This window comes from Podarcis muralis, chromosome 10 (assembly GCF_964188315.1).
Source record: "Podarcis muralis chromosome 10, rPodMur119.hap1.1, whole genome shotgun sequence".
Classification (NCBI taxonomy): Eukaryota; Metazoa; Chordata; class Lepidosauria; order Squamata; family Lacertidae; genus Podarcis; species Podarcis muralis.
Genome location: NC_135664.1, coordinates 49,076,616 through 49,085,415, shown reverse-complemented (window position 1 = coordinate 49,085,415; position 8,800 = coordinate 49,076,616).

The window sequence follows — 8,800 nt, the reverse complement described above, 5'->3', positions numbered from 1 at the left end:
GCACGCTGGCAAGGATGTCAAGGTGTTGCTGAATGGGAATGCCAAACCGCCCCTGCCCATGCTGCACCTGCTCCACAAGATAAACAATAAGATGAGAACATCAAAAGAGCCTTGCTTACAGAAGCCCCTCTAGTCTACCATCCTGTTCTCACAGTGGCCAACCAGACACCAATGGGAAGCTTGAAAGCAGGAGCTGAAGGCAACAGCACTCTCCCATACTTGTGATTCTTGTAAACTGGGCCTACTGCCTTCAACCATGGAAAAAGAACATAGACCTTGTGGCTAGTAGCCATTAAAACGCCTCTTCTCTGCTATGGCTGGTGAGGCGCTGTGCTCTGTCAACTCCTCTTTGCAGCTTTGCTTATATTACTTGCACGGCGAGGTCCCACGACCACCCTGTTCCCTAAGGTGCAAATAACTAGACAACACACAGGATATTGGGCTTTGGGGATCAAATAAGGCCACAACTTTATCAGTTACAGATGTGAAAGGTTTGATCACAGTCATCAAGGTAAGCAACTGGGAGTGTTTCTAAGGGTGTAGCCAGCTTGGGGCGGGGGATGCCCTATGACCTACATCAAATCAGGGCATCCCCCAAGTGGTCCACATTGGAGGAGTGGTATGCCCCTACGTGGGCATCGGACAGGAGCCACTCCTCCTGGATCCTTTTAACAGGATATCCTTACCTGTGGAGGGGCAGGCAGAGGCTACAACCTCCCCTCCAACCAAGACTTGGCTTACCCAATGCCTATCCACCAATCGAGACATTATTGGCTCGCTGCCAAAGCACTCACGCCTGCAACCAACACTCAGTGCCCTCCACTATATTGCATAGCCAGATATTATTGCCAGCATCCGAGAGGTGGACCCCACCTTGGTGGAAAAGCACCTCCTGATTAACATTGATGTCTGGGTGATGAATCACCCAGCCATTGGGATGCTCTACTCTGCGACCAATAGCACGATTGGCCTGCTTCCATGCCTGATTCAAGGTAGCAGGGTCAGGGCTGTTGCTCCAACAACATCTCCAAAAGGCCCTGCCAGCCAGGTATTTATCCTTCCTCTGGGCACGATGCCAAGCACAGATCTGTTGGCACTGCACCCAGGTGAACAGAGGAGAAGCAGTGCCTGCCCGCAAAAGCGCCCACCTGAGGAGGGCAAATGGACATTCTGCAAGCACTCATTTCCTTGAAGAAGAAGAAGAGTTTGGATTTGATATCCTGCTTTATCACTACCCGAAGAAGTCTCAAAGCGGCTAACAATCTCCTTTCCCTTCCTCCCCCACAACAAACACTCTGTGAGGTGAGTGGGGCTGAGAGACTTCAAAGAAGTGTGACTGGCCCAAGGTCACTCAGCAGCTGCATGTGGAGGAGCGGAGACACGAACCCGGTTCACCAGATTATGAGACTACCGCTCTTAACCACTATACCACACCAGCTCTCCTTGGAGACTGTGTGTAGTAAATGGCAGTGCTGAAACACCACAGTCCCAAGATCTTCCATGCCAGACCTTTCGGCTTCCTGGAAAGGAAGGCCAGCTATAGATCATTCCTTTTTCAAGCAGAAGTTTCAGGCTCTGGCATGTTTAGCTGACAAAGCTGGCATTAAGAGTAGATAACATCAGGCACCTAACTCTACTTCTGTGGGATCTGTATAGTGTTGCCTTTTAGCCCATATCCCTGATGCATTGGGTACTATTAACCAAGCAGAAGCATAGCACTTACTCGTAGCAGGAGTTTATGCCTTAAGGGGAATATAAGCTGAGCAGTTAATGTGCATAAAAACTGGACATTGTGCACATTCACCAGGCCTCATGGAAAATGCATGCATCATTGTCCCATGAAGAGGGAATTCTGCACATTTCCCGGTCAATATATACAACCTACAATACTCCTTGGGGAATGAGCATGTCTCAGCTGAACTTTGTACATATGCACTTTGTGCATAATCCCTAACCGGCCTTAGGGAATGTGCTATATTTACTGAATTTAATGCATTATTCAGCCATTAGGCGTAATCTTCAAAGGTCCCCTGGCTCACCACCTACTTTGGTCCCAGGGCCGGAAGTTCCCCTCCCCTGAAGCAAAGTGATGACAAATCTCCCAAACTGTGACTGTTGACACAGCTACTTTTCATTCAGTTCTAAGTATGGATGGGGGACAAATTTGATTCAGTCTGCAATTAAATACAAACTTACCAAACTCACATTTTCTGAAACAATATGCAAATCGGAACCCAGGCTTCCGTTGAAATTCACACGTATCTGAATTTTGCATAGCAGTTCTTCAGCCAAGTAATGCGTACACAAACACCCATCCCAGGGGAGAGCGTGCATGAAAATGGAACATATTAGTGAAAAAACCACAGAAATGCTTTATGTTAGGGGAAATTGCTTTTCAAAAATGTGTACATTAGGAGAGATGATGAATTTTTATGAGGGTGTGTTTTTTAGAAAATTGCAAACTGATGTGGAAATATGGAGAGACGAGAAAAATGAGAAGCTAAGTGAATCTCTTCACTTAACCCTAGTGCCAAGTCTGTTTCACTTCCATGGGTCCCAAGCAAAGCATCCTGAAAGGAATTGTTTTGTGAAGGGGGCTAGTAGCTCCCCTTTGAGGAGAGCCAAGAGAGTCAAAATGGATTTCCAGCCATTATATCGCAAGCATCGTAAGATACAGTGTGGCATGTGAGAGCTGCCCTCTAACCAACCATTCTGAAATTAGCACAATAAATGCAATCTTGTTTGAATACAGGAATTTTATTATTTGTTATATTTGCATCCCATTGTTCCTCTGAGGAGCTTAGGGTAGCACACATTGATCCCCGCTCCCTCATTTTATCCATGCAACATCTCTGAGAGACTGAATGGCCCAATATCACAGTCCACTTTACAGCTGAGAGAGAGGTAAGCCCCCTGCAGGGTTATTAAAGAACTCCACTAAGATATGATCAATGGTTCTTTTTATCACCTCTAGTGTGCAAATGAATGCCCACTGCCGGATTTACGTATAAGCTAAACAAGCTATAGGTATATGGCCTCGGTCCAGTATACCTGAAGGTGCGTCTCCACCCCTATAATTCTGCCTGGACACTGAGGTCCAGCGCTGAGGGCCTTCTGGCAGTTCCTTCATTGCAAGAAGCCAAGTTACAGGGAACCAGGCAGAGGGCCTTCTCGGCAGTGGCACCCACCCTGTGGAATGCCCTCCCACCAGATGTCAAAGAGAAAAACAACTACCAGACTTTTAGAAGACATCTGAAGGCAGCCCTGTTTAGGGAAGCTTTTAATGTTTAATAGACTATTGTATTTTAATATTTTGTTGGAAGCTGCCCAGAGTGGCTGGGGAAACCCAGCCAGATGGGCGGAGTATAAATAATAAATTACTACTACTACTACTACTACTACTACTACTAAGGGCCCTACTCTCTTGTCCACCCCCCCAATTTCACTATTAATATACTTTTTCTTAATTGTATTTCAGTTCAATAATTACTTTGATAAAATACATATTTTGTTATGCGCAAATGGCTTTAGATACCTATTAGGTACATACATAACCATATAGCATATATTCAACACAAAAAACAGTGACAATTTGTTGTTGACAAAGGACAGCTGGACATATAAAGGCCCCCCATTACCTTCAGTAGCTTAGGGCCTCATCAAACCTAAATCCGGTCCTGTGCTGAACTATGGTTTGGCATTCTAGCCAACCAATTATTGATAATGGGAAGCAAGCAAGCAAGCAAGCAAGCAAGCAAACAAACAAACAAACAAACAAACAAACAAACAAACAAACAAACAAACAAACCTGTCTGTACACAGTGTGTGCTTGTTATTAGATCAGTACCATCAAAAATTAAATGTGTTGACACACACTTCCTGTTTTTAGAACAAAGAGCATAGGAAACAACTGAGGTTAGCCTCACACTGTGGCAAGCACAATATTAACAGGCGAACCACCCACCAATGCACGGCTGCAGAGGTGGCAGCACAGAAATGTGTTGGTATTTTGTGGTTTCCTGTTCTATAACCAGGACAAACTCTTCGGTGCAATATTTTCCCCATCATAAGATTCACACCCAATAAATTCTCCCTCGCCTGACAAAATTTTACGTAACAGGCATCTAATATAACTATGTAGATGTTTTGGCTTTCCTATATGATCAATAGAATTAAAAGATATGAGAGGGAGAGAGAAGGTGCCATTGGCATGCATATTGCCTTACAGAGGACAAGTTTTTGCCCCAAGGAGCTTACGATCTAAAATCCTAACTTCAGCACATTTATATAAGCACATTTCTTTCTGTTTTTAAATGAAAAAAATAAAAAATGGAATACTGGAGAGGTTACTTAAATGCTCATTCCATCCTTAGATATTTCTGGAAAATTTTAAGTGGAAGGAATTCATTTTCTGATATTTCTTGATTCTTGTCACAAGTGAAGAAAGAGACGATGAAGAAGAAAAAAGAATACATTGCAATCACTGAAAATGGCCATCACAGCAGCCACGCCAGGGTAGTCTTTTGCCATCTACCCTTCCACTGCATCATGGTAAAAGTAGTATCTATGTGCTGCATCATGGTGATGGTGACAAGTATGTGTTCCTCAAAGCAGGGAGAAAGCATGTCAAATGTTAATTGAAAATTTAATGCTTTGAAGTAAATAATTTGGTTTTGGTTTCAGGCACAGGTGCAGATCTGTATCTATTTATGTGAGATGATTCACCCATCATCTCTGTTAATTATGTGATTATTTCCTCAAGCAAGGGAAACAATGGAATGGGCTATATCAATTAAGATGATTTTTCACTGGCACAGGCTATAAGCCGTGCTGCTCTGTAATAATCTTATCATAATCAAATGAAAGAGGGATATTTTGTCCTGCAAGGCAGAGCGACATCACTAGAATATTCCAGTTGAAATGGGAAATTAGATTGGCTTTTGCTGTGAAAATGTTTCCTGTATTCAAACATGGAAGAGCATGCACTCATGGTCCCGTTGTAAGTGCATTTAGAATATTCTCCAGTTTGCTTTTCTTCTGCAAAAGGAACTCAAAGTAACTAAGAGCGTAACCATCAAAATAATCAACACATTACATCAAAAGCACTATAATGAAGAGAGCGAAAAACAGAAGTAAGATTTACAGGCTGTTAAGAAACTACAAGAAACTACACTTCATCGGCAGTAAAAATAAAAGTGACTAAATGCCTTTGTTTCAATTACAGTGTCATGTTCTTAATTTGAATCATCAACCTTTGAATCACTTCAGCTGTAGTCGTTTGACTCATTCAGCTTCGTGTCTGGACCCAAAGGTCAAGAGGAAGAGGCTGAAACTCAGTGGTGGAGCCTTGCATGCAAAAAAGAGAAAAGGAAAGACCCTCTTGGATACAAATACTGGAGAGCCACTGCCAGTCATAGTGAGCTAGATGGACTAAGGGTCTGATCTGATATGGCAGCTTCCTCTGTGGGGGGAAAGTGCCATTTGAAGTCAAATGGGACTTACCTCAGAGCAAGCAAGCATAGGATTAGCCTGCCCATGATTAGGGCCAGGTCTGCTCCGCAGTGCAGTTCTGTGCATATTTACTCAAAAGTAAATCCTGCTGTATCCAACGGAGCTTACTCCTTAGTAAGTACATTTAGAAATGCAGCCTCAGCCAGGTAACTCTCTGGTGTTTCAACCACCACCACCACCAACAATAATAATAATTTATTATTTGTACCCCACCCATCTGGCTGGGTTTCCCCAGCCACTCTGGGCGGCTTCCAACAAAGATTTAAAATGCAACAAACTGAAACTGACACGGGGACAAATAGAAGAAGACGCCTTCACCCTGGTATGGTTACACTTTATCACATACACCGGGGATGGCAAAGTTTTTGTGGCTTGGGCCGGTTCACGGTCCCGCGGACGCCACGGTGTGCTGGAGTGTGTGTGTGCGTATGCACACATGAGCAAATGCTATTTCTGACGCTCCTTCCAGCGTGGAGGAGGCCAGCTTCCCATTGGCTGTAGGAGCTTCCTGCAGCCAACGGAAAGCTGGCCAGAATCGCAGAAGGCGGTCCCTGCTCTGCTCTGCACCGGTTTAGTGCGGCGCATGGAAACCGACTGAGTGGGCCAGTTAAGCGACCCTGTGGGAAGCTGTGAGAGGGTGTTGGGACTTTGCCTACGTGCAGCTTCCCACAGAAGCAATTAAGGAGTAGGCCGAAGGCCTGGAAGACTGAGCAGGGGGAGTTATTCTGCCTAGTGATATAGAACCTTGGATACAACTCTGCTATTGCATAAGGTCACCCATATAGGCATGGTGACTTATGGCTTTCCTGTGTTGGTTGGTTGGTTGGTCAGTGGTTGTTTGAGAGTTTGTTGGCGTTTGTTCAGAGAGAGAGTTAAGATCCATGTCTGTATCTTGTATATTGTAACTTGTGAGTCTGCTGTAAGTAATAAACCTCTAAGTAACCAAGTTACTAGTAGCAGCGTCTTGTTCCTGCTTCATCCTGCCAGCTTGCAACCGAATGCTTCTGGACAGTCTGCGTATGCTTTGCAATATTCAACAAGCATCTGCGTAGGCTTAACAAAACTTTTAATCTATGGAATTTCTGCCTCACATTTGTAGCCCATAGTGCTGTCTTGTAGCAGCCTCCAAGCATAAAGCTATACAACTAAAAGTACACACACACACACCAAACTAGATTCTGAGCAAGAAGCTACCGGATCCACATTCTGTAGATGATCAAGAAGATTCTGGACCTTCATTTGCCTCTAAACCCTAAAGGGATTTTTTTTTTTTTAAAAAAGGAAGCAGTGCCTAGAGACAAAGGAACATTACTCTTTCACACGGTCCTGGTAGCACAACCGCAATATGCTGACTGCTGCAAAAGATGCCCTACATCTAAGAAAATGGCTCATTAAATTTTGGGATCTTGTCATAATGAACATCAATGGCGTATGCACATCCAGCAAGGGAAAATTTAAAATCAACAATTGGGGTGAAAGTGGGATTATTTCAAAGTTGTCGTATTCAAAAGCTAAACAAGTTATTACTAGAAGTGATAATAATAATAATAATAATAATAATAATAATAATAATAATAATAATAATTTTTTATTTATACCCCGCCCTCCCCAGCCAAGGCCGGGCTCAGAGTGGCTTACAAGCAATAATAAAAACAAGAAGAATGATTACAACTTAAAAACAAAAATAAAATACAACATTAAAATAATGGAACATTAAAATATTAAAATGTAGCCTCATTGCAGGAGGAGAAGGAAAAGAAAAAGAAAGAGAGGGAGGGAGGGAATCAAATTGGCTCCAAGCCAAAGGCCAGGCGGAACAACTCTGTCTTACAGGCCCTGCGGAAAGAAATCAGATCCTGCAGGGCCCTGGTCTTATGAGGCAGAGCATTCCACCAGACCGGAGCCAGAGTTGAAAAGGCCCTGGCTCTGGTTGAAGCCAATCTAACTTCCTTAGGGCCCGGGACCACTAGGGTGTTGTTATTTATGGACCTTGAGGCTCTCCGTGGGGCATACCAGTAAGCCCTTTCCCTTTGCTGTAATGAAGCTTAAATTGCAAAAAGAAAGGTAACCCCAATTAATCAAACATTGAAAGCAATTTAAAACAACTAGCCAAGATACAAATAATGGGTTGTATCCCATGCTAGTCCTACTCAGAGAAGGCCCACTTAATACACACGACAAACTTAGGTTCATTCATTTCAGTGGGTCTACTCAAATACAACTCAATACTCTTAGCTAAAATGCTGCAATGACTTCAGTAAACTATGTTCATCTGTTTTTAACATATGGAATTACAGAAGATTTTATAGACCAGCAGAAGGTAATGCACCTCACATCTTCAGTGCATCAGATTCTTTCGTAGTAGCAATAAGGTATAAACCCATATAATAAAAAGCACCAGAAAATTTTCAGTTACATCCTTGAGCAACAATTTACTGGGCACGTGCTGTTCTACTCGAGCTTCATAGACTTATAGGATTCTTTTAGACCTGTAGACAACAATTCACTACCTTGTACCTTGGTTCCCAAACTGCTTGGTTTCCAAACAAATCGGCTCCTGAATGCTGCAAACCCAGAAGTAAGCGTTCCGGTTTGTGAACATTTTTTGGAAGTTGAATGTCCGTTTTGGTTGTCGGCATTGTTTCTGGGGCCCATCAGCCAATCAGAAGCCACGCCTTGGTTTGCGAATGTTTTGGAAATCGAATGGACTTCCAGACGGATTGAGTTCGAGAACCAAGGTACCACTGTACCGAGGTAGGATCTTTGCTACCTAATGGGCACAAGAATGCCATTGTCCATGTTATCCACAGTAGGTTGTACCACGTGGAGAAAGCAGAGGTTTCTGTGGGAAAGACATGCCTCAGTGACATATCACATGCTCCCAAAATTCAAGAATTTATTCAAGAAAATGGATTAACAGATGGCAATGGGCTCCATTTATAAGTTTCTGGGTAACCACTTTCAAGATAAAATGCAGCCATATGCTTCCCACCCCGTGTCATAAATCTGGTTCCTATTACCATTTTCATTAGTTACTAGGGGCTGTCCCCTGCCCTCTTTGCTCACTGCCCCCTTATAACTCACCAACCCCCTCCCCCTTACAGCTAGCCCCCCCTAAACCCACCCCTTAAAGGTAAAGGTACCCCTGCCCATACGGGCCAGTCTTGACAGACTCTAGGGTTGTGCGCCCATCTCACTCAAGAGGCCGGGGGCCAGCGCTGTCTGGAGACACTTCTGGGTCACGTGGCCAGCGTGACATCACTGCTCTGGCGAGCCAGAGCCGCACACG